The following is a 26,392-nucleotide window of genomic DNA, read 5'->3' on the forward strand; positions in this document are numbered from 1 at the left end:
TTCAATGGAACAATGGAGCTTCACGTTGTGCGGGGGCGTCCAACGGCAGCCGGCTATGTGGAGATGTTGCATGACTGGAGGCCCTCGTCTGTGTGGTAATGACTGGCTTTTTCAACACTTGACAAAGGACTTCTTCCAGAGGAATAAGTTCACTCTTTTGGACCATCCTGTGTGTTCCCCTCATCTAGATCCAGTGGAGAACATTTGGGGATGGATTTACACCAATGGACATGAGGTCCAGACAGTGAAGCCATCTTCAGCACCTGGAGCAACATTCCCACCAGCCTCCTGGAAACCCTGGCATCAAGCACACCCAAAGCCATTTTTCACCTCATTAACTAAAACTGTGCAGCGACTGCAACATTTTATTTTCTATTTTTTTTTAGCTAACGTGTTAAACTTTTGATCAGCTGATGAGCCTCCTTAAGATCCACTAGTGCACAATCATTTTTCAACTGCTGTTAGCATTTTGACCAGGAGTGTGTGCTGGTAAAGTGCTAAAGTAGAAAACAACAAGCAAACAACTTCTCTATCCTGCTAGTCTCCAGAGCTGGCATGAAGACCAGGCTAAAGGCTACACATCTTTTCATGGATCATCTTCCATTATCATCCATGACTGGTTAATTTGAGGCATATTTAGGTTTTAAACCTGAATCGTGTGGCGAGTGAACAATGGTAACTGAAGAGAGAAGTGGAGGGTTCTGGAGCTGAACAGAATCTAATAATTACAAGTCACTTTTATTGCAAATACAGTCCAACATAACCCAGGCTTGGTTAGCATCAAAAATACTCCCGTGTTTGCTGTTTGTGGTTGGTGTTGGGGGGTAACGCCTGTGAACCCCCATCTTCCACACAGCTTATCAGCTCAGCTTCAGCATTCACTCGCAATTTCTTCCAACAAATTGCATTCTGGAGTTGTTTTCATCATCGCACAATCAAGTTTGTAACTTGGTGGCTGGCCAGTTTCTTTTTCGAAACGTACTTTTCTCCATGTATTGATGCGCTCACAATGTTTACAGCCTCTTTTCGCACAGACGCCCCCAAATTGCTGCATAACGTTTTGGAGCAATTTTCCGATCTGCTGGCTTCACAGAGTTGTCAAAGAATGTTTTTCAAGGTTTCAGCTGACCCAAACACACAAAAAAAACCAAAAAAAACCCCACTCTTGTCACCCATCACATTCGCTCCCTGCCTATTTACAAGTTTTCTTTCTTCCATTTGATGTCCATTTCAAGCAAAGTTTGCATAGACGTTTCCTGCTAACCCAAGAGTTCCCCTTTCAGCTCAAGGTTCATTTGTGTTTACTGTGCTCTCATATCCAAACACCACTGCCGAAGTGCTAAACTGGATTTGTAGGACGTGAAAAGCACAAATTGTCCACCGCATTGGTTGGCGCCGGCCATTAAAGACAGCATAAAAGGGCCGCAAGGAGTATAACTAGCCTGCTAGCAGCTGCTAGCGCTCTTGTGTGGAGTGTTCTTATGCAGAGGTGCCGTTTAGATGACACGCAAACACATCTAAATAACAAAAAGGCGTGCAGGCAAATGACCATCTGAAGGTTTAGCATGATAAGAGTGTCAGCATTAATGACATATTCATGTGTGCTCCACACCTAGCTGAGCTTTTGATGCTTTGTGGCACAACAACGACTAATGCCATCACTTCACTTAATTACCCCCAATTAAGACACTCAAAAGAATTGAAGAGAAATGCTAATCAGCTCATTTGCTGACATGGAAACAGTCAGAAAAGGAGAGCAATTAACCCCGGGCCGGGCTCGATAAGCCACTCCACTCTCTTGTGGGGAGGAAATAGGAGCTCGCCGTGCGGGGGGAACGGGGCCCAAAGAGCGAGGCGGCACAATCAATATTTGCAGATTAATATCTGCTCCTCGGAGCATGAAGGTGCACTGCCGTGTGGATTCATGAATTCATCCGCGGCGGCGTGGATTCATTAGGAGATAAAAGGAAACACTCAGGCAGCCACGCTAGCGGGAAGCGCTAACATTACCTGCAGCCTGTCAAGTCCCGAACCACGTTTGTCATCTACAACATGCCAAGAAGGAGCTTTTAAAAAGCATGTTTTATACATGATATAGACATGGGAAATGCATTTGCTTTTATTTCAGGCTGGTCTCAGTCTGCTTTAAACATCTATGAACTCTCCTATTTCCCAATCTGTCATATTGATATTTCCCAATCAATCAATCCCAATTCTATCTGAATGTCGCTTACCTCTGGCCTGGCCTTGTATTCTTGCACGTCGTTAGCATGTTACGTGCACCGTGTGGCCTGGGGGTGGTCCTAATCAAGTGGCCCGTTTTCAACTTTGTTCATTACGTTGCCATGGTTACACAAATATAAATAGGGCTCTTCCCGCCATCGAGACCTGTCCAGTGATGGCGTTTGCTTTCAGGTCAAATTTGTTGGTAATCTACGTTGCCATGGTTACACAGAACGTTACATCTTACAAAAAGCACACTTCCCCTCATGAAGACCTTTGCAGCGATAGAACATGTGTGTTCCTAATCAAGTGGTCCACTTTCAACTTTGGCTGCCAGTTATGTTGCCATGGTTACACAGAATATCAGTTGGACTGTTCCCGCCACCGAGATCGATGCAGTGATATTACGTGTGTGGGGGTTCTTCACGCGGCTCGTCCAGAATCAGTTGCGGCGCTTTGCTCGCTGGCCCATAATTACCATGAGGACTAATAGGACGGGCCCATAATAACTTTCTTCAGAAACAGGTGAAAATGTGTCAACACATGCACCCCTGCTGTGGTGGTGCTGTTCCTGAACCTCAAAACTTGACTTGGAATTTCTCACACAGCTCAAATTCAGTCATTAACCTTATAACGCCACCATTCCAGGGTGCAGCTCTTGCCCTGGGATAGGCTGGGATAGGCTCCTTGTCAGGACAAGTGGTACACAAAATGGATGCATAACCTTAAAACTTTGAGGATATCGGAAAATGACATCTCTTGGATTGGATCACCTGACCTTGCTGTCACGGCACGTGGCGCCACCCGTTGCTTTGGCATGCGCATGACAGCCATCTGTTTGATTGTGCTAGCCCAGCATGTAAGACGTACCTGTGAGCAGGTGATGTAGCATCCTCCTGCAAGGTGTGCCCATCAGCACTTTGGATAATGCTGAAGCGGTGGACTCGCCATTAGAGCAAAATACCAAGACAAATGGCTCAGCAGATGCGAGCAAACGGCAGGATGGACACCCGAGTCTGCTTCCAATCTCGGTGGTGCCAACCTGCCAGGAAACAACATGAATTAGCATACCGTCAAAACACAGCAGGTCAGAACTTTGCTTGGCAGGCGATGGTAAAAATGGTCAACTTTCATTGCTAATTTGAATAGATCATATCGTTGGCCTCTGTGGGAGACGAGCGTGGCGGTGGCTTCTCCCTGGATGGCAGACAAATGGCCCTATCTCCTCTATTGATTTTTGCATATTGTTGCTGCGTTCTCCTCCTTCTTGTTGCTGCCGCTGCTTCTCTCGGCTGTAAACAAGAAGATTGCTCAAGTCAACAAAAGCAATTTGGAGTCTAACTGTGTTAAAACGCAGCATAACAGCTGAAATCGAAGTTGCAAAGTAGATGTGCATATCTTCAATCAAACGTGACCTCATGTGAACCAACATGGCCCTAGAACAGGGCTTTGAGGAACTCCGTGATCGAATGAAATGAATGATGTGTGTTCAGACCTTCCATCTTCCCAAACAGACGAAGAAGCAAACCGGTTGAACTTTCTGACAACAGGTCAGAAAGTTCTCCTAACAGGTGGCCGCCCCGTGAGAAGGCTCGGTCAGATCGACACTTCCAACAAGAGTTTGGCCAGCAGTCAGACGTCTAGGTTTTGCAAACTGTTGTCTCGAGGTCGGGCTCTTTCCTTACACGGTCAGCACAAGTCGCTATGACGTTGACTAACGACTGTCACTTCTATGGGATCATGGCGCCAAGCGGTCTATGGCTCAAAAGGGTATTTTTCAACATTCTCCTTGCAAGTGCCGGTGCCACTCAGGACTGGGAATTGGAATATACCAAGAACTCGTCGACTCCGCGTGGAGGTAAAGCACATCTTGTCCACGAGACGAACTTGGCTCATAACTTCAATGGCGGTGAGTGGGGGAAGTGAGGAGGATCTGAGAGGAAATGGGAGCTAGCCAAGTCAGCAGTTCATCTTCCTCACAAAGCAAAAGTGACCTAGAGCCTTGGAGTTTACTGGAGCAGAGCGTTGACATGATCCTCTGCTGTTCCTTCCTCCAGTATTAGAATTTTTAGCAGTGAATACTATTTTTGGAACTTTTTAGACTTTGCTTATGGATCTTATATCGCACAAAGACAAGGTTTTCTTCAAGTTTCCCAAGAACTTCAGCCAGACGATTTGTTCTAAGGCTTTATTTGACTTGTTGTAAAGATATACTGTACGTGAATGCAGCTCAGTTATCATCGGGAGGGTTAGTTCGTATTCTGTTGATCCTTTTTATGATTTGAATTACTGCCCGATATTATTAGAGTACGCATTCTTCAAGTGAATTTCCTCGAGGTTGTTCCGGCTTATTATTCAAACCTGATTGTATTTAGATGAGTAAAGGATCCCAGGTCTTTTCCAAGTGCAACAAATGGAATGAAGAGAAGCAGCCATGAAGTGTCAGGCCCGGTGCTGTGACCTTTATAAAAGGGTTACTCTGCTGTTCGTGGTCTGGGTGTCGCAGGGGCGCCTGTTCTCCTCGCTCATGACTTAGACATCTCAACCTCACCTGGGGAGACTTAGTCCTTTAAACGGAGTAGTCGGGTGGGAGGTGAGCGCACTTGAAACAAAAGACGTGCGGTGTTGCCCCCCCCCCGGGTAACTAGGGTTTAAGCAGCATCTTGAAAGCTTTGAGCCTTTTCTCACAACTTGCCCGCATCTGGAAAGCCTGAAAAGGCGCAGGAGCCTCACTAAAGTCCTCTCGTATGTCTGGTGGGACCCTCTTCCTGGGAGTCGTCCTATTTGTGTGGATGTGAAATTTTATTGCACCTGATTTACTACGCTGTCTAAACAGTCCCAACTGCCACACTATTGTTTACTCCTCACGCCGCTGGTCAGTAGCCTCACATATACCTGGAACACATGGCGTTATACAACCCCTATGAGATATGGCATTTTACGTACATATTAACCTATCAGAACCAATTCAAAGACGGACCTGAACTGCAGCAAAAAGTCACCCTTGGTCTTGCTCGTACTTCCTAATACCACAAGGTAAAGACCACATGCTGCAGTTCTTTAGAAGTATGTGAACTTGTCAAATGGGCCTGAGAGACAAGCTTGAGGAATTCAATGCATGAGGACACACAAATACGCTAACCCCTCGTTTAAGGTCTAGGACAAGATGGCGGGTATAAGAGTTTCCTCCGTAGGGAGGCTGGGCTCTGCCTTAGAGATCAGGCGAGAAGCACTGACGTCCGGGAGAAACTCAGGAGAGGAGCCAAATGTCGGAAGTGACCCAATCAAAATTTACACAGCGGTGCCCTCTGCAGCGTTGACGTTGTATATAGCGCTTTTCCACCTTCAAGGCCTCCACCCACCGAGACAAAGAGACCGTATGACTGATGAAAGGGCTCACTCCGTTCATGCCCACGTTCTATGGATAGAATATGGATGGATGGATGGATTATCCCAGGCCTACTGCCCACCACACTGAAGGAGAGAATTTGACACGTTTTAATCTTGCGAGATCTTGTGACACCCCCACTGAATGAGGATACGGGTGCTCACACGCAGACCATAACGTGTGTGAAATCCATAAAGGAAATGTGTAAACATGATGGTGGATGCAAACTAGCTGCACCATAAAAACATTTTGCTCAGTGAAAGCAGAAAGCGAGACTGATTGAATGTTCTGCATTGAATGTGTACCTAATCAAGTGTCCACTCATTGCTCTGTCGTAATGAACGGAACCGACAAATAAAGAGCGTCATCACTACCTCCCCTCCTTCCTTCCTTCCTTCCCTCCCTCCTTCCTTCGCGCTCTCTCGCTTCCTCTCTCTCTCTCTCCCCTCCTCCTCCTCCTCATCCTCCTCCTCCACTTTCTTGTGCGCAGCCAAAGCAAGGCGCTGCTCGCCTCCACAAGCATGCAGCCTGCACGGCGCGATGAAGCGGACCAGAGGAGGAGGAGGACGCCACCAGCAGCACCGGCAGCAGCAGAGGCAGCATCAGTGTGACGCCGTGAGGAGGACATGACGGCATGAGAGAAGGTAAGAGATGCCTTCATCCTCACTTGGAACCTGTGGTCCGTTTAGTCCACACGTGTAATCACCCACTTTGGACTCAGACTCCTCCACTGGAAATGTGCTGGCTTTGGAGATGAAAAAAAGAAGTAAAGATTTGCACATAGCATGGAGTTGCACACCGCAACAGATGGTCACAAATGTGATTTGGCCTGAAAACGTCACACTTCCTCTCGATCAGGTAACTTTATTCTGAAGGATCTCACATCACTTCACTTTAACCCAAAACTCATTCAATTACAGTGCATTTTTGGACATGTTAACGCCCCAAACACCCCCAACTTAATCACCCACACGCGTGACTGGTGGGGGGGTGCAGGCATGCGTGGATGCTGTTGCTTGCTCACTCCTTCCTCCGGCTTTCATTCAAGGAAAACTACGTTGCCTTCAAATGTAAGAAAGGTGGACGGAGCGCATCGCGGAGGTGCGCGCGTCACTTGGGTGCGCAGGTTTGTGCGTCGTCCCTCCGTGCGTAAAAGCGCACGTCCAAAGAGGCGCAGAGGAAAAGGGGGCAGCTTTGCACGCTTGGATGCTGACGAGAAGCCAAAGTGAGACTCGGGGTGTTGCGTTTTGTGATTTATCCTTGCGTTTGTGTCGTGTCGATGGCTTTATGACTGCTTTGCAAACGGCTCATCCGTGCTTTTCCAGCCCCTCGCCGGTTGGAGTTCGTGGTTTTGTGGAGCTGCCAAGGTGTGTCCGTGCTGCAGAAGGAGCTGCTTTGCACTTCTTCATCTGTGCCTTTCTCTTCTCACTGCCAGATATCAGCTGAAAGCAAACAGCAACGCTCCGGTTTGGAGGCGATCCAGGCGCTTTTCTGCGTCCAGGGACGCGTTTCTTGTGATGTTGCGAAGGTGGTGTTACATCAACAGAGTGTTAAGAAATTGGAGGTTGCTTGAACACATTATTATTCTTCCATAAATGTGTCATTTGGTCTAGGAAGCAAGGAAATGTGACTTCCTTTGAGCTGCCACGATGGAAAAGTTAGGCTTACTTGGTGCAAACACGCTTCCAGTCACGTGTCTTGCAGCATCTCCAGATAAAGCACGGATTACTTGCCAAAGTCAAAGGTGTTGAGCACGCTGGTTTGTGTTCATCAGAGCAGGTTGTCATGTGTTGCTGCGATTCCATCCGAAGTACATTTGTCTCCGGGCGGATTAACATCTGCGTTTGCTGACTTATTACATTTCAATAGAAAACACATTTGGCAGTGAGAACGAGCGTCCCTCGGGGAGCATAAATCACTTTGCAATCACAAAGTAGGAAAATAAAGACGGGGGTGTGATTAAATGGCTTAAAAAAAACATAAAATGACTGATGTGGTTCATGGCGTCTTACGTTTGTCAGACGTGCTGACCGTCTGAGGTTTGCGGAGGTCACGTGTCTCCTCAACATTAACACATGCTAACGTGCAAAGCCGACTAAGCCAAGCAAGGGTCTTGGGAATGGAATATTTTCTGCCCTGTTTTATACAAAGCACGACAACGTGCTTATCTAGCACAGGGTGGAAAATATTCCATTCCTAACACGGAACAGAATTTTTCCAATCTGTTTTAGACAAACCACAGCAACATTCTTATCTAGCACGGGGTGGAACATATTCCATTCCTAACAAGAGCTTTGTTACGCCCCGCCTGCATTAGCCAGCGCACGAGTTTTTACAGTACATAAATGTAACGTTAATGGACGTTAATCTCTCAAGATTAAAAGGCAAACATAAAAATATAAATACATAAAAACATAAAAATGAGCATCAAGTGGTAGATGGCTTATTCCAAAGCCTGCAGGACAATGTTGTTGAACCAACATGAACAAGAATGGAGCGAAACCAGAGCCTTGGGGAACGTCCTGTGCCTCCAGACACACAAATACTCCCAGACCATACATCCTGTCGCTTTAAAGACGTCTAAAAGGCAATGGAGCGCACGTACGCTTTGATCAAAGCACAGCACAGGTGTAACATTACTGCTGCAGTGGGACACTGAAAACGCTTCCTTCTAACCCAGAGGTGTCCAAAGTGTGGACTGGGGGCTATTTGAAGCCCATGGTTGAGTTTTTATCAGCCTTCTGAAACTTATGATAAATAAAATACAACAAACAAGAAAACTAACAACAAGAAAAAGAAAAAACAGCAATGATTTTACAAGAATAAAGTAGTTATTATTATTTTAAAAAATAACATGGCAACAAAAAAATGTAAGAGCACAAGGTTGTGTTATTGTGAGGAAAAAAAGGAATTTTAGTGATATTAGTAACAAAACAAAGAATAAAGAATACATTTGTTTGGGGAAAAAGTTGTGACATGACGTTCAATAAAGTCCAAACATTATGGCAACAAAGTCACCGTGTGCATGTATGTATAATTGAACAACAGCAGCAAAAATAGAAAAATGAGCAATACAGTTCTAAAAAAGCAACAATACGCTTTCTATAACGCAAAGCTGAGATGCCCTTTAAATATACAGTACATGACTATGCTAAGGGTTGCTTTACAAAATGTCAAATATCCATTAGACTTCATTTCACCATATGGGGAAACGTTTGGACACCCCAGTTCTCATCTCTCAGGATTAAAAAGTGGAAGACTGCGCAAGAATGATGCACAAACAAGTGGAAAGTCCCTCGTGTCACACCACAAACGAGAAAAGCTGCAATGGAATTTGCTGGTAGCAAAACATATCACCCCCCCCAAAAGTTATTGGCTATCTTTATTGAAGAAAACAAAAACATGTTGCTGCATGAAGCAATTGTACAAAAAATGGCAAAAAAAAAACCATTTGCTTTGTTGCTGACTAGAAGCCAAACAACCCTAGCCCCTCCCGCTTTCCAAAAACACCACATTCTAAAATAAAAATGAAGAGAAATGAACAAGAAAGAAAATAAAAAGATGAATTCCACATACTGAACCTCAGAAACACCACACTGGCTCATGATGCTACATTCTTTGGCTTCCAGGCTGCATTTGACTCCATAGATTTACGAGGTACTGATAGCAGGGGTGCACGATAATTATCAGGCCGATATGAGGGAATTATGACGTCATACCGATGAAGTCGATAACATTAAAAATAACTCTGATAACTGATCATTTAAAAAAACGGTGAGCAAAACAAGCGCTCCCTTTTCCTCCTGCCTGTGACGTTAACGGCCTGTCCTAACCTCCCCTGAGCTCACTTGAATACAAACATTCACTTTAAAGTGAAGGACGTTGTTCCAAATGCTCTGCGATGAAGAGAAAAACATACATTGAGTATACAAAAAACCTTAGCACGGTGGTGTTTGAAAAGTGCAGAATGTTTGTCAGAGACCTCCGTGGTGTCACACCGGCCGCTTGGAGCGTGTGCCCGAATCCAGTGCACCTTGCTGGGCCACAGCAAGTGGCTCCTCCCCCTCTATACTCTGGTTCTCCTGATAGTAGTGATGTGGTCGTATAGTGATGTCATCATATTTCATTAGGACACATCAACAAATCCTCATTTGTTGCAGTCCTTCTTACCTCCACGTGTGCACAAACTACACTTCCATATCCATTTTAAAAAGAAGATATAACAACATGATCGGTTAGTCGGTCTTGAGAAGCACAAAATGATGGGTGTTGGTTTGAAATAAAAGTTATTGTGCATCTCTGTTTTTAGTAGTGTGCGTGCGTACAAGGAAACACAAATACTACAATACTACAATACTGTGTGTCCTAAATGGCAATCAAGCTGCATGAAATGAAGCACTCTCCACCATGGCCACGCTCTGTAGTGAGACTTGTAGGTGTCCGTGTGCATGCCTGAGTGCATACTGTATGTATTGATGAGCTGCATTCAGCACTGGAGGGAAATGCCAAAAAGCATCACGGGGAATCGTTCACACTGCTAAACAAGAGTGTTTATATTTGAAAATAGTTAGAATTCACGGTGGAGACAAGAGTTAAATAGTTTTTCCATCTTTGGGAAGGATGCACCCTTAAGAATAATGCAGCCATTTGCTCAGGAGCGCTCGTTCTGGTGCCTTTTTGTCCCCCTCCATGTAATTTGTGATGCATAATGTGTGCCAAAAGCTCCTCACGTGGACATAAAGGCTGCATGATAGCAGCACGGCGGGACAAATGGCTGCCGAGGCCCTTTTAGCTCCTTATCAAGATGCTGAGTGATTGCGGAGCTTCACAATATGAAGTAGCACTAAAGCGCCGCAACGACCGCCATTGATTGGTGAAGCCATGGTCGGGGGGGAGGGCTGTCCCTTTCCAGGGGGTGATAATCTGGGTGAAACAAACAGTGTAATTGCATTTGGAACAAAAAAAGGAGTAGTGCAGGAATCGATGGGCCTGTCTGTTTGTCAGCATATTTCATCAACAGGAAATATGTGCACTTGATGCATCAAACATGTGAGCAAAACATGCACCACTGGTGTGTTGCACGGGTCAAACGGGTTATTTTGCACCGACATTTCCAGGGGTCGGATATGGGAAAGCGAGAATACTTCAATCCTCATCAAGGTACCCCAGCATGTCAGGGCCCCAAAATGGCATTTTTACAATTTCAAGATGAGGTAAATAGAGTAACTACACAACCACGGCACAATTAATTGTCGTGCTTAAAACTGCATCCAAACGTGTAATTTTCATGATCGGTTTGGAGAAAAGTGAAGCAGCGTTAGCCCTGTGGAGCGGAGAAGAGGAAGAAGGCGAGAGGAAAACCAACAGATTTGCTCCAAACTACCAAAGTTGCCAAACCTTTTCACAGTTACAACAAACGTAGACGCACGACGAGAGCAATGCAGCAGTTCTAAAGATGACGCTGATGTGAGTACTAAAGCGGTCGACTACAGTATGTTAGCTCATTCAATGCCAAAGACGCATTTATACGTTTTCATAACCCCCAATGCAACAATGTATTTATACGTCTTCTACCTTTTGTTGCACGAGAGGCAAAAAGAGGTGATGACGCAACTCTCCACTAATGCTAATGCATTCACACACACAAAGGTGACCTAAACGACGTGCTCACCTTCTGTATACATTATATAGACGTTTGTCAGTGTCGTACGAGCATGTGGTTTGCCTTGGGCCCCCAAATGACTAAATACGCCCCTGCTTCTGCACATGCGTAGAACTAATTGCGTTTCCATCGCGGATCACGTAGAGAGAGTGGATGAGGTGCATTCATGATGCTAGGAGAACCACATGTTGTTAAATGGACACCCGTCTGGTCATTTCATCAACATACTGTTGATTCAGCAACAAATAAGTGGATCCAGTGGCCATTCTGAGTGTTAGTGTCGTTGTTGTTATTAAAAGTATCTGCAGCAGTGTGCAGCAGAGGTAGTGAGGAATTCTCCAGGGATCCTCGTGGATGAGCAGCAGCCGGTGCAGAAAAAAAAGGAAAAAAAAAGCCTCAGGTGTTCCTCAGCCTTGCAGCTCATCCAGCAATCACGTCACCTCCCCGGCTCTTAATTACTGGCGGAATGTTCTGTTCTGCCGTCTTAGCCGTGCTATATTGTCTTTTTCACGTTCATGGAAGAGATGTGTACGTTTCTTCCAGCGCCGTGAGGGTTTTATGCGCTGGGTCGCCTCAATTTATGGACTGTGTCTATGTTGTATCTGTAAAGCAAGCGCAGGACGGCGTCCAGATGATGACCGTAAATACGAGACGTGTCCCGATTCCAAGGTGCCTTCGGGGCCGCACAGGAAGCAGGCTTATGAGATTCCCAGACAAGATAAACACCGGCGTGTTTGCTTCGTAAGTGCATCGGGTGACTCGCTTCCTGTCCCGCGGCGCTCCCGTCCTGTGGATGCTGTGCTCCAGTTGTCCAAGTGGCTGCCCAGAAGGTCTGTGGAACTTCTTCCAGGTCAACGATTTGACATTTGGAAGAAATGCCAGTGCGAGAGGGGGCGGGGGCAGCATGCAATCTGGGCCAGTTGTAGAACTTGGCCTGTTAGTTGAGGAGAACCGGACTCCCAACACAGTCCAGAGACGGCGAACTGTCAGTGGATGACAAACAAAGTGTCATCCATCACACCTTCCCAGCCTGGCATCCAAGACATGATAATATCCCGCTGATAAGCGCAGGAACATTCAAATTCCTCTTCAAAGCTCACGAGTGTCGTTTGAGAGCGATGAAGCCCGCAGTGCTGGGAATCCGCAGGAGGTGGACTCGAGCAAGCTGCTTTTAAACGCAGTGTCTCGGCACATATGCATCAATTAGAGGCAAACAAGCAAGGTGGAGTGGCGGCGGCTTGTCCACCTCATATCCACTTCCTGCTGGAATAACAACACAACAGAAGCTGACCTCCGGGGAGCCAATCCAAGGGAGCACATTTGCATCAAAGCTGCGGAAATGATGACCCGGGCAAAGGAGGGGGTCACGTTACCAGTCCACATGGGGGCGGGTCACTCTCAATTTCCATATGTTCCTTCGACCTTAACCTCATTATGCTAACCGTGAAGGACGGCAAACTATAAGGAAGCTGACCTCTATCCGACACAGACGTGATGCAAATCATCTGTGCTGTCGGGGAGGTTTTTTGTTTGTTTTTAGTCCCCTCTTGCTTCAAACCAGATGGGCCTGAATGAACAACATGCAGCAACATTCGTACATGCTGATCAAAACGTTCATGGCAACGGTAATGGTTTCATTCATTGCATACAAGCTACACCTGACTACATCACACAGTGGAGCTCACAGGTCCACATCTCCAAAAAGGAGCAGGAAGAAGCAACGCTTATTTAATCCTACCCCCCATCAGTTTCCCATCTGCTGCAATTCATTTGTACGCCTCCTGTTTTCCAAATGTAGTCTTTGCCAATTGTGAATACTTAGGAAAGTCATAAGGCAACATAACAATGCGGTGCAATAACAGGTCAGGGTAAGGGTCGGGGTTCGTGTTTGAGGTTAAAGATACTGTGAATGGATATACAGTATGAATATAAATCGAGGGAAAGGCTTCTAGAGACGTCATCTGTACTTCTGTGAAGAAGGTGTCGGACGTTTCGCTCCTCATCTGAAGAGCTTCGTCAGCGAACTAACAAGTGCTGGTAGCCTAGGCCTTAAATACAGTAAGAGTGGGCGGAATTGGTGTGCCAACACCCTCCTCCTATTGGTTCGTTACACTAAGACTGGGAGGAGTTGTGGTCTAATCCTCTCCTGCTATTAGCACCTCCGATAAAAGGGAAGTGTAGCTCCCTGAGTTGGGTATGAACGACTCTGATACTGGCTAGTTAGCATCTATTGTTCTGGCTCGGCCCTGGCTTCACCTCATTTGCAAGACTAAGAGCTGTGGGTTTTGGTCTCAGTAACCTGCTGAACACAGGGTCCAAATTAAACCTCAAACCACCATTCCGGTTCAATGATGGGTTCTGTTGTTTGACAAAAATAGCTTCCTTTACTCCTCTTTCAAACCATCTGTTTTCTTTGGCCAACATCTTTACTTCGCTGCCCTCAAACGAGTGATTGGTAGCTTTAAGGTGTAGATGTACTGCTGATTGAGGACCACTAGCATTGTCCCTGCGATGTTGATAAAGCCTTTTTTGGAGCATTTGCTTAGTTTCCCCAATGTAGTGCTCTTTGCATTCCTCATCTTTACAGTGGATGGAATAGACCACATTGCTCTGTTTTTGGTTTGGAGCCTTGTCTTTAGGATGCACTCATTTTTGTCTCAGGGTATTTACTGGTTTGAAATAGGTAGGAATTTTGTGTTGCCATAAGATCCTGAATGGTGGTTTGAGGTTTAATTTGGACTCTGTGTTCAGCAGGTTACTGAGACCAAAACCCACAGCTCTTAGTCATGCAAATGAGGTGAAGCCAGGGCCAAGCCAGAACAATAGATGCTAACAAGCCAGTATCAGAGTCGTTTATACCCAATTCAGGGAGCGACACTTCCCTTTTATCGGAGGTGTTAATAGCAGGATAGGATTAGACCACTACTCCGCCCAGTCTTAGTGTAAGGAACCAATAGGAGGAGGGTGTTGGCACACCAATTCCGCCCACTCTTACTGTATTTAAGGCCTAAGCTACCAGCACTTATTAGTTCGCTGACGAAGCTCTTCGGATGAGGAGCGAAACGTCCGACACCTTCTTCACAGAAGTACAGATGACGTCTCAAGAAGCCTTTCCCTCGATGGACAACTCCTGTACGACTGAGAGCCTACACAGACGTATGAATATAAATGTATAACTGGCTATGCATGTGATTATTGCATACATACAGTATATATGTTTTATGGTAAAGATATCTTACTTTGAAATCACAAGTCAAGGTGACAAACAGATATTCAAGTATTTAAGTTTAATAGCAAAGAACAATCGTGTTGCATGAGCTGATAATCTGCTTTAAAAGCAGTACGAATACACTTAGCAGGAAAGATGAAGTGATTTTTTGAGGTTAGGGTTACATTATCGCCAGGCTTTCACGGGCCACATAACATGATGTAGCGGGCCCGGGCCATGAGTGTGACACCTGTGCTTTATAGCAATCACATTCCACGTGGTTGACAACGTGATGCGAATAATAATTGTTAGTGTAGCTAAGCTAGCCGGGTCGGACTTAAGAGCTGCGTCTGCTGGTTGGTACCAAGGCTGGTTGATATAACCTACAAAAATTCCACCATTCCTTTGATAAACGATGTCGAGAGGTAGAAAAATCAGCCCCAACATGTCCAAGTGCTCCAAAGGCAAACTGATCAAGCGTTGCGTCTCATCCCATTGCTATGCAGCCGCGTTTCCCCGCCGTCAATCAGGCAAGGACTACCGGGGAGACAAGGTCGTCTCACTTTCCTCCAATTTTACACAGTTTTCCAGCGTGATCGATCGCAGCCAACATGGCTAAAGCCGAGGGGTCTCATTCCCCAGTCACCTATAATTGGAAGCTGTTAGCGGGCGGGATGGACCGGGATTACCAAGCAGCTCGCCGTCTGCGCTCGTTGCCAAATGAGGCTGTGGCGGCGATATCGACTTCCCGGCTCGCTTGGCCGGGGTCAAGCAAGTCGTCTTAATTGCTTTGCGGAATAGCAAAGTGGTCTGTCAGACTTTGTCAATCAAAATCTTCATACGCTGGGGAATTCTAATATTCTATTTATTGGCGTGCGAGCGCCTCCTAATGAACCTCGTAATTAGAGCTTCATTAGTGGCAGGTGCGCCGCAAAGGTCAACCTGTTTGCTCAAACTCCCAAACTGATCAAATGTGGAGTGGTTTGATTGGACGCAGGCCACTTTCATTTACGCACTCCAAACTCTTCTTCCCTGTCGCGGCCTTTGCCCCAAGCACTGCCATCAGAGCCCTGAAACATCTACCACAGCTGACGTAGTCGGCTAAGAATGCACGTGATGGGATGCACCTATTCCGCCCAGGAAGTCACTGTAGATTGGTTAATATGCAGGTCACATGATGGAAATGGAGCAGTGTTGGTGCTTTTTTCAGAAGGCTTTCTAGGTGGAATAGGTGTGTCCCGTTGCGTGCCTTCTTAGCTGCCTCTTTTGATCTGTTTTTATGTCTTTAGGACGCACAGAAGGGTGGGCAAAGTTCAAATTACAGCTCGTCTTGGAGGTCACTTAAAAGTCTTTTAAGGGGAGCGCATGCAAACAGACATGAGTCCCGTCATGTCACCGTGTTGGCTTGCTCACGTATGAAAGTTGAGCTCTAATTTCATATGTCGCCTGAGCTAAACGCTGATAATGAATGTGGCCGCCGCTGTGTCAGGTATCACATCCCCCGGATTTATGCGACGGGAACCCAATCCCCATCCGTCCTCGGCTGAGTTAATTGCAAATTACGGTGTCACTTTTCACGGGGCTGCCGTCGCGCTGCCGGGAGGGCCGCAGCCCGTCCAATTACGGCTGAGGCCCGCTGATTTATTTGGTGGCTTCTTTTCTCCTTCCGTCGCCGCGCTTGGCATTTTTCAGGCGCCGTCGCCCACTTCATCACCACACTTATCATCCGGTCCTCTGCAGGCCGAGCCGGAATGAAGACGACGTCCTCGAAAAAGCCACGCTAATGTTGACTCAAGACGGATGAACCAATTCATATTGTTGCTCTTTTTGGCAGCCTTCATTGGGGTACCGACTGGTAGGGGGTGGCGCAAGACACAATGCACTCATTTGATTGGCGGACTGACGTTAAAAGTTATAGTCCACCTTCTCTCTCTCACCCGTCTGCGTGTCAGCGGCGTTGATGAGCCCCACCAACCTCCCGCGACCCCTCAGCCCTCTCTGACAGTGCCGAGACAGGTTGCGTTCAGGAGGAGGTGAAAGCTTCCTTTACACACAAAGACGCCGCCGGCGCCGCCGCCACGCCACGAGGAGGTGTTTCCTCTCGTGTGACCTCACCTGTCAGCCACCGCCTGTCAGAGTCAGTTGGGCCACAAAGATGCTGTCTGTCTGCGAGGACCACCCACTCTCACTCGCTTTCACCATGACACTACCACGCAGCCAAACGTGTTTACCATGCATGAGAATTGAAAAAACATCCAATTCCATTGCACTGAGGTTGAATCACTCGTACTTGTTTTCTTCACCTGAGCTACGCCACCGACCTACATTCAGTATCTGACTCTAACGGGACCAAAGCCCATGAAAATGCTGGTCATAACAGACCAGGGGCGGACTGGCCATCGGCTTTCCCGGAGGGCCAATCAATATTTTTGCTGCGCCGTGCCTCGGCAACTACGGTAACTAAAACTCCCATCGCTGCAGACCAAACACAACACAGTTGGCACAGTTAGAGCCGCCCCTCCCGACACGCAGAACAAGCAATGTTCACACAGCCCCACCATCCCCGGGGCGCCCATGTGCGCAAAGAAGAATAAAATTGCAAAACTGACGTGCTTTGCTGTGAGTCTGTGTGGGTGTGCTGGTACATGCAACCCCCCCATCAACTGATCAACCCCAACCCGGGACGCTTTTGTTTTGTAAACAAGAGGAGTCTCATAATGGGGGCTGAGGTGGGGCCGGGCTGAACCATAAAGTCAATAGGTGAATATTTGTCCCTGTCCCCCCCTTTAATGGACTCTTACAAAATCCCCGCCAACTGGAAAAGGTGTCATGTCAGGGTACAAAAACAGGTTTTTTCCATCCTCAGGACAAAAACTATACGGTTTAAATACACAATGCAGACATTTATCAGTACCGATGTTGTACTTTTACAGCTTGGGAAAGTAACATTTAGTCATTTTGCTCAGGAAATGACAAGAAGGCGGGGGCCAGGACTCTGAATATGGCGGTCATCAGAAACCCTGATACTGTAGAGCCCTGCTTTTTGCAGGTAGTATTGACACGCCCATAAAAATGTACTACTGTACTATCAAGGCCGTGGGTCCAGTCAACAAAAACTGACGCTTTTCCATCCTGGGCACAAAAGACGTACAGTTTGAAGACACAATGCAGACATTTAGCAGCACCGATGGGGCAATACTCAACTCTTACAGTTGGGAAACGTAACATTTACTCATTTTGCCCTGAAAAAGGACAAGGAGGCGGGGCCTCGGACTGTAAGATTATAGTGGTCATCGGAAACCCGGATACTGTAGAGCCTTCTTTTTCGCAGGGGTTACCTTCGGGACCAACAGGCAATGGCGAAAAGCTGCAAGTGATTGATGGAAAAGACAAAGAGTCATGAATGCGGTGGCCATCGTAGACGAGTCTTCCAGACTCCAATCCTGTCAAGGCAGGAAAAACCAGCTGTGCTTCCCGTCCAGTTTGAAGACGCACTGCTGACATTTGCGAGCACCGATGGTGTCTTACGTGGCTTCCACAGCTTGGGAATGCATTTCCTCCACATCCTCTTCACTTTTCACTTCCTGTGTCCCAATACTTTTGTGTTTTCTACATTCTGTTGAATTTGGTTGTCAGGTAGGAGGAGCCACTCTGGTCCATCCCTCAGCTTCAGGGAGATAAAGCCACGCGTGATGGCTGCGGAAAGCGCCATAAGTCCAGCGTGTCCCTGGACCGTGCTGATTGATGGAGCCATCCTCGTCATCTGCTTGTCCCGCCGCGGCCAAAACAAGCAAAACGAAAACACCTTTCTCCCTGTCCGCCGCCGCTGTCAGCCGGTAAACTTACGACATCAGGAAGGCCCTCATAAGGCGTCGCCATTGTTTAGCCATGAAGGCGCATCAATTTCACAGCGCTCACTGGACACGGGATGATTTGTGGGCGCTATTATTCCTTGGAAAATGGCTGCGGCGTGAAGGCGGGAATGGGTGGCGGCGTGTTTGAGGTGGAATGGGAATGTCTTCTGCAGAGAAAAGGAGAACTGGTCCAGTGGAGCGCCACATGCTGGCCACCCGCCTTCAGGCTTCGCTCCTTATGATCGCGCTTATTTCATGTTCAATCATAAAGCATACAGTCTTTTATTTTGTTGGGGTTTCTGTCCTTCATTGATTATTAGGGCACTTATTTGGCAATGGATTTTATGCAAAAACGCAACAATTCATCCTGGTTAAAGCTTTTACATTTGCCTGAGAATACCTCAAGGACAACAACGTGCTAACCACTAGACCACCGTGCGGCCCGACATCTCAATCCTAAGCTTGTATTTGTTTCTTTATGAATGAATGTACTGAATGTTCACAGGGTTATGTAAAAAACTTCAAAGTATCTATATTGCTCTTTTTAGATTTTTATTTTATGCATGTATCATATATACATATATATGTATATATATATATATATATTTATATTATTATATATTTTTATTTATATATGAATGTTTATGCATTTTAGCGTTTTATATATTTATTCAAAATATCTTTTTATTTTATTTGATATAAAATGTCCTATATTTGTATATACCTGCTTATATTTTTAAAATAATCCTTTCCATGTATTTATTTATTTATTCATCTTCACTAGATGACATGAAAATGACCTCATTTTGATTATTAAAAGAATTAGAACAAATTAAAAAAAAGTTAAAAACAATCCTAATAGTAGTCATGAATAATACTGTAATTTGCATGTATTTGTTTATGAGATAGAAAAGAAAATATCAAGTAATGATTAGCATGTACGTATGGGCTACGTACAAATGACGTCATTGTGAGGATGATGTGCAGGAGGAGGGTAGAGGACAAAAAGTGTGACATTTTGGTGCAGATCAGGATAAAGGTGTTGCTGGGTTGTTGTTTAGTTTTGATGCTCGTGTTTGTCGTGTACGCATGTTCCGTCACTGCTCGTGAAGAATGAGCAAGTCTTACTAACGTTCAGACGTGTGTCGGAATGGGTGCCGATCCGAACGAGCGTCGCCGGGCCTCGGCAGAGGTCTGCGCTCCCGCGGCAGCGACGGGCCGAGGAGTGAAGCGCTTCATCTTGCCGTCGTGACTATCACACGATTCCACGCACATGTCGACACTCTGCATCGTCATCTGCTCGCTGTGATGCCAACACGGGATCGCAGCATCACAGCTGCCAATTAGTGTTTGAGTGGGCGGGAAAGAAGGAAGCGGAACCACGCATTTGCATATACGTCCTGTACATGCGGCATCGCCAACACCGCAACCTGTTGAAACGTTTAAAGCAGGGGTGGAAAACACGTGTTATTCATTTCAACTTCACTCTTTGTCACACGTTTGCTGTTTGTTTCCCAAATATTTCAACTTCCTTCTTAACTCTTCCTAAACCTGCTTTTCATAATTTGACTTTATTCCCATATTACAAATAACTATGCAACGAATATTATGGAAATATAATAGTAAATAAATCAACTATAAACCTTTTCCTGTTTTGGTTTGTTTTCTCATAATACAACTTTTTAAAAATAAGGTATATTTTCCTGACTATTTCACCTCCATGCTACTAAAATGACTAATTTTCCTTTCCCCCCGCCCATTTGAATACAACTTTTTTTTGTAGCATTTAGATTTTCCATCTATTTTCTATTCCGCTTCTCCTCATTAGGGTCGTGGGGGTATGCTGGAGCCTATCCCAGCTGACTTGGGGCGACAGGCGGGGTACAGCCTGGCCTGGTGTCCAGCCAATGGCAGGGCACATATAGACAACCACTCCCATTCATACCTATGGACCATTTAGAGTCTCCAATGAAGCTAACATGCATGTTTTGGAATGTGGGAGGAAACCGGAGTACCCAGAAAACCCCCCCACATTTCAACCCAGGTCTTCCCATCTCCAGACTGTGACTGCGTGGCCAACGTGCTAACCACTAGACCACCGTGCGGCCGCATTTTGATTTTATTCCCGTCAAATTAAAGCTGTTTTTTCCAATTCTTTTTTCCTTTTTATTTGTTCAATTATTTCTAGCAAATGTTCTTTTTGTAACATTATGACTTTATTCCCATCATTTTGAACTGATCCCATAAAATAATTCATTATTTTCCCCAACCTAATTTTCCAAACATGACAATTCAGTTTTGTTTTGTTTTCTCATAAAAGGACGTTTTAAAAATAACAGTTTTTCTTCAGTATTTCACCTGTGTGCTACCACAAAGACATTATTTTCCCTCATAATATTACTAGTTTATTCTTAAAATTGTGCCTTTTTTCTTGTGAGAAAACATTTTTTCTTAATTTTTTAGCTTTATTCTGGTAAAATTACACCTGCTTTTCCATTTCTGCTGTGTTTTTGATTTCTAAATGCCAACTATTTCAACTTTCTTCTTGTGCATTTTCTTCTCTTCATTATGACTTCATGCCGTTCATATTTTGGCTTTATTCCCATAACATTACAACTTTTTCCGCAACCAAATTTTCCAAAACTTACTTCATTTTGTTGTCATATTTCAGCTTTAAAAAAAATAATATATTTTTCCTGAATATTTCATGCCTTCGCTACTAAAATGACATTATTGTTCCTCACGTTTATTCTGGTCAAATGTTCTTTAAAAAATTCTGCTCTCTTGTCCTAACAGTGATTTTAGTCCCATAATATTTTGACTTTATTCCCGTAACTTTTTCCGCAACCTAATTTTCCAAAATTGACAAATTTATTGATAGTTTTGTCTGTCATGATGTTACCACTTATTTTAAAATGTTTTTTTTCTTTAATATGTCAACTTTATGTTTCTAAAATAACTTTGTTTTAAATTTTTTATTTTTTTAAAAGATTTACAATTTTTTTTCTTAATATTTTGACTTTAAAAAAAAGTACTAAAATTACTGTTGGTTTTTCCGTTTTGCTGTTTTTTTCCTGTGTGTTTTCTTGTCAAATGCTATTTTCCGAATGATGAAAAAAGCAAGTTTGGGAGGGATAGACGTCAGCCAGCAGCCGAGGAAGGAAGACTGGAGCATCCACTGACTGGCTGACATCATCCAGCCTTTCTAATCCAGGCTCCAGCGTCTCCAGCTGGGCCGTTGGCCGTCAGAAGGCGCAGCTCGCTCGGGCAGGAAGAAGCCGCTGCAAAGTGTTCCTCGTTGTCGCGACGCTACCAGCGAAGCCCATTGCGTACACCACTTCCTTTCGGGAGCCTTTCACAATGGAACACACCTCCGACTGTGTTTTTGTGATGTAGCCGCTCTCGTTGTTTGTCAGCTGATCAAAAGTTTAAGACCACAGGCTATAAAAGCCCAAATGTGCTCCAAATGTTGATGTGGCGTCATCATTCCCACTGTCAGGCCCTCCTGATGCTAAAGCTAAGAAGCTTTCTCTTTTTCAACGTGGTGGGATTGTGGAGCTGCATAAGCAAGGCCTCTCGCAGCGTGCCATGGCTGCTGAGGTTAGGAGCAGGAAATCAGTCATTCTACTTTTTTGGAAAGATCCTGAGCATTATGGAACAAAAAAGTCACACCTGCGCTGAGCCGGAGGATCCCATTGGCTGTCCATCAAGACACAGGGCGGTCTTCCACCCACATGGAGGCCTCACTGGTGCCGACTGCAGCGCAATAACCATCAGACGCCATCGGAGGGAAAAGGCTTTAAAAAACAAAAAAGGAAGTCAAAGACCTCGTCTCCTTCAAGGCCACAAAAGTGCCCGTTTAGACTTTGCCAGGGAGCATCAAACATGGGACATTGAAAGGTGGAACAAAGTTTTATTCTCTGATGAGAATAAATCAGTTCCAGACAGTTGATGCCCTTGGTGAAGCCATCTTCACCACTTGGAGCAATGTTCCCACTAGCCTCCTGGAAACACTGGCATCAAGCATGCCCAAAGCCATCTTGGAAGTGATGAACAAGAACGGTGGAGCTCCTCATTACTGAGTCCTACTGACAACATTTTTGGTTCTGGTTTGAAGAGTTTTTTGTTATTTTTTGAGCGATGGTCTTAAACTTTTGATCAGCTGATAAACAGCCTATTTCAGTTTAATTGTTGTTTTCAATAATTTGCTTTTTCAAAGTGCTTTTTGTCTCACCCCCCCTTCTTGTTTTGCATATTGTAGCTCTACTTAAAACCTCATTAAGGTCCAAATGTGCAACATGATCATTCTAGCAAGCTTTCATCTGCTCTAAATGTCGTCCTTGACAAAACATATAAAAAGTGGCAACGATGCATCCTTTCCTTTCTCACTTTGTGGCCCTCGCTGGAAGAAGGTAGAAGTTAAAATGCCTTAAATCCAACTGTGACAGGGATTAAACGTGATTGGATTACGCTGCTGGCTGGATTAGGTTGCGTATCGTTAGCCGCCTTCCCTGGCATCGCTCACACACAGCTGACAAATGAAAGCAACACGCTAACCGTCAATGAAAGGTCTAAAAGGTGGATACCTCCTTCTTATCCACAGCAACTCCAAGTTCTGTGAATACTAGCATTTTCTCAGATTAGCTCACATTGCATCTGAGTAGAAGACAGCTAAGAAAGCACTGGTGAATGCTAGCATGCTTGACAACAAGCCTGGAAGAAGAAATGGAGTGTTACGCTCCCAGGACTAGCATACGTCTTAGCAATGAGCAAATCCACGCCAACTTAAAAAACATTGGCAAACACCAAAATCATCTTCAAATTTAATGTGAAATATCTTTTTTTAAAAAAGAAGGGGAAGTTGGGAAAATATTGGCTAATTGCACATTGATGAACGCTACAATCGTCCAAACGAGGTTTTCAAAATCCAGGAGATTAGTTGAAGTTAGGAGACCATGAAGTTAGGAGACCACCACAATCTGAAGAAATACTTTGATGTTAAAAGTTGGTGGTTACGTGACTCTTCACAGGATTAGCTGTGATTTTAGCTAGAAAAATAGCTAAGAAAACGCGTGTTAAGTAACCGTTATTGGGATTAGGTGAGTTGAGACGGTGAATGGAACTATTTTCTCAAAAAAGAAAAAGTAGCTTAGCATAAATCGACTAGGAAATCACTGGCGAATACCAAAGCAAAAAAAAAAAAGTAAAAAAAAAAAGCTAGGATACGCTGGTGAACGCTGCCTAAGAAAATTGCTTGTGGCTCGCATGAATTTGGTCGTACAAGCGTGACAAAAACAGAAGCTGCTTCAGTCCTACAAAAACATATTTTCCCATTTCCACTTGTAGCTTTTAACCATAAAAGTTCTGCACTAAATGTGACATTAGCCGTGCTAATGGTTGTTATGTCTTTCTGTGTAGCGGCCAAGGCTAGCGAGCATGAAGCTGGAGGAGGACACGCCCCCTGCTTCCTGAGTTGCCCGTTTGGTGCCGAGCCCAGCTTGCCATGCGGGACGCAGAACCCCTGCTGGACCTGTAAGTACCACCAGTACCAACATCTTCTTGAAAAATTGAATGATTGAATTTACAAGCAAATCTTTGTGAATTTTCTTGAATACGTGATTGACCACGGGATCAGCTGTGATTTTAGATAGAAAAATAGCTCAGAAAACATCGAAAAATGCAACAGTTATTCAAACTAGGTCGTCATTCACAAACATTCATGGGATTAGCAAAACGAAAACATGGGTGAATACCACAGTCTTCTGGAATTCTTGGGATGAGCGAAACAATCATCTTGAAAACATGCGGAACAACAAACTGGATGTAAAAAATGTGCATGATTTGCTAAAACCTCAATGATGAACAAATCCGGGCTCGGAAAAACACAGGCGAATACTAAAATCATCTCAAAACATTATGTAAGAACAAATTTGATGATCAAAAATGGATAGGATTAGCTAAAGTCTTGGCAATGAACAAATCCAAGTTACAAGAAAATCTTGGTGAATACCACAACTTTCTTGAAAATGTTAGCTAAGGTTTTATGCTACAATCAAACTAAACTAAACACTAGCGATGACCAAACCCAAGCTAGGAAAACATGGGAGAATACAACAAGGAATAATTTGAGGTTAAAAAGTTGGTAGATTTAGCTAAAATCTTCACTATGAATGACTACAGTTACAAGAAAATCTTGGTGAACACCACAATTTTCTTGAAAATGGTCAAAAGATTAGCTAAGATTTTAGTGAGACAAATAGCTAAGAAGACATTGATGAATGCTACAATCAAACTAAACTAAACACCTGCGATGAACAAATCCAAGCTAGGAAAACATGGGCAAATACAACAATCTTCTTGAAAAATGACGTAAGAAACAAATTGGTGCAAAAAAGTTGGTAGATTTCGCTAAAATCTTCACAATGAATGAATAAAGGTACAAGAAAATCTTGGTGAACACCACAATTTTCTTTAATACGTTCACAAGATTGCCTAAGATTTTAGCTAGACAAATAGCTAAGAAAGCAGTCAACAAATAATCTCAAAAACTTGCATAAGAACAAATTTGATGCTAAAAATTTGGTAGGGTTAGCCAAAGTCTTGGCAATGAACAAATCCAAGTTACAAGAAAATCTTGGTGAACCACAGTTATCTTGAAAACCTTCACGAGATTAGCCAAGATTTACGCGAGAAAAATACGTAGCTAAGGAAACATTGATGAATGCTACAATCAAACTCAACTAAACACTAGCGATGAACAAATCCAAGCTAGGAAAACATGGGAGAATACAACAATCTTCTTGAAAAATGACGTATGGGAAACTGACGTTAAAAGGTTGGTAGAATTTGCTAAAATCTTCACCATGAACGACTTAAAGTTAAGATTAGCTAAGATTTTAGTGAGACAAATAGATGTCAACAAATCATCTCATAAACGTGCGTGAGAACAAATTTGATGTAGGATCGGTAGGACGAGCGAAAGTCTTGTCAATGAAGGAAGATACCTGCAGGACCACCAGAACAACAACATCAGGAGCCCGTCCAGCCGCGGAGGACGGTTGGCGTAAAGTTTGGACAGGGTGTTCTTTTGCCGCGAGGCTTCTGGAGGCGATGCTACGTGTGCGGCATGAAACGCACGCTTATGAAAACAAGCTTCTGTCGTTGGTCCGTGGATGTCTTTCACCTCAGGATGCTGATGAGTCGGCATGGAGGACCTTGAGACTTTTGCCGACAGTTAAAGCTCTTTTGTTTTCTTTCTGTCTTTTAGAGGCGCGGGTGCGAGGGGTTAACCGGCGAGCGAGAAGAGATCATCTCAGGTAAAGAACGTCTGTCATGCTAGACGCACGTTCCGACTCTCGCCGCTGCTTTTCATGAGCACTTCTTTGGGTGGGAGCGCGTCGGCATCAAGGTCAAGTTGAAGCAGGAAAAGCACCGAGTAGGTAAACAAACTGCACTAAATGAGAATCAGTACATGAAATTGGAGCCGCGTCCAAGGTCCATGGATGAGCTGAGGCAGGAGGGACATGTGATCTCTCTCAGCCAATCAGCAAAGACCAATGCACTCCAATTAGGACTGAAAAGCAACATTGAATCAAAAGCATCGATGAGTTTATCTTCTATTCATTGTCATGATTTCTTATGCTGGTATCAGTGTTCACGTACATGACTTGCTTTCCTTCCTATTGCCGCTATTTTGGCAAAAGAGAGCTTTAACAAACCAAATGTGTGAAAATGACACCAGTGACACCCCAAAATCCACTCCGATTTTTAAATCAGCCCCCGCTTCCAGTGCCTCCGACTGCCATGACATTTGGTACGCAGGTTCATCATGACATGACGCATGAAAAAGTCTCAGGGAGCTATGCTTTACAAGGCACAGGCAGGCGGACATTTTGTTTTGAAGCGGCCATTTTATTGGTAGTCTTCATGCGGTGGTTTTAGCGCATGTTACCAAGGTCACGGGTGGATGTTTACATCTGGGAGAATAGAAGCACGTTTATTGGTGTATTAGTATTACAAACATAATGATAATGTTACTAAATTTGATCAATAAAAAA

General features: G+C 44.7%; 1 protein-coding gene across 6 annotated transcripts in view; it reads left to right on the forward strand.

The window, feature by feature from the left end:
• Nucleotides 1-6,105: 6,105 nt before the first annotated feature.
• chrm2a (cholinergic receptor, muscarinic 2a) overlaps nucleotides 6,106-26,392 on the forward strand; it is a 72,151-nt gene continuing 51,864 nt past the window's right edge. For 2 of the 6 annotated variants that reach the window (XM_054753396.1, XM_054753393.1), the window contains exons 1-3: nucleotides 6,106-6,255; nucleotides 23,754-23,867; nucleotides 25,603-25,774. The gene's annotated coding sequence lies outside the window, so the exon portion shown is untranslated. The remainder of the gene's footprint in view (nucleotides 6,256-23,753; nucleotides 23,868-25,602; nucleotides 25,775-26,392) is intronic. The other 4 variants (XM_054753397.1, XM_054753395.1, XM_054753399.1 and 1 more) reach the window with 2 other exon arrangements.

This window comes from Dunckerocampus dactyliophorus, chromosome 15, assembly GCF_027744805.1.
Source record: "Dunckerocampus dactyliophorus isolate RoL2022-P2 chromosome 15, RoL_Ddac_1.1, whole genome shotgun sequence".
In the NCBI taxonomy this organism is placed as follows: Eukaryota; Metazoa; Chordata; class Actinopteri; order Syngnathiformes; family Syngnathidae; genus Dunckerocampus; species Dunckerocampus dactyliophorus.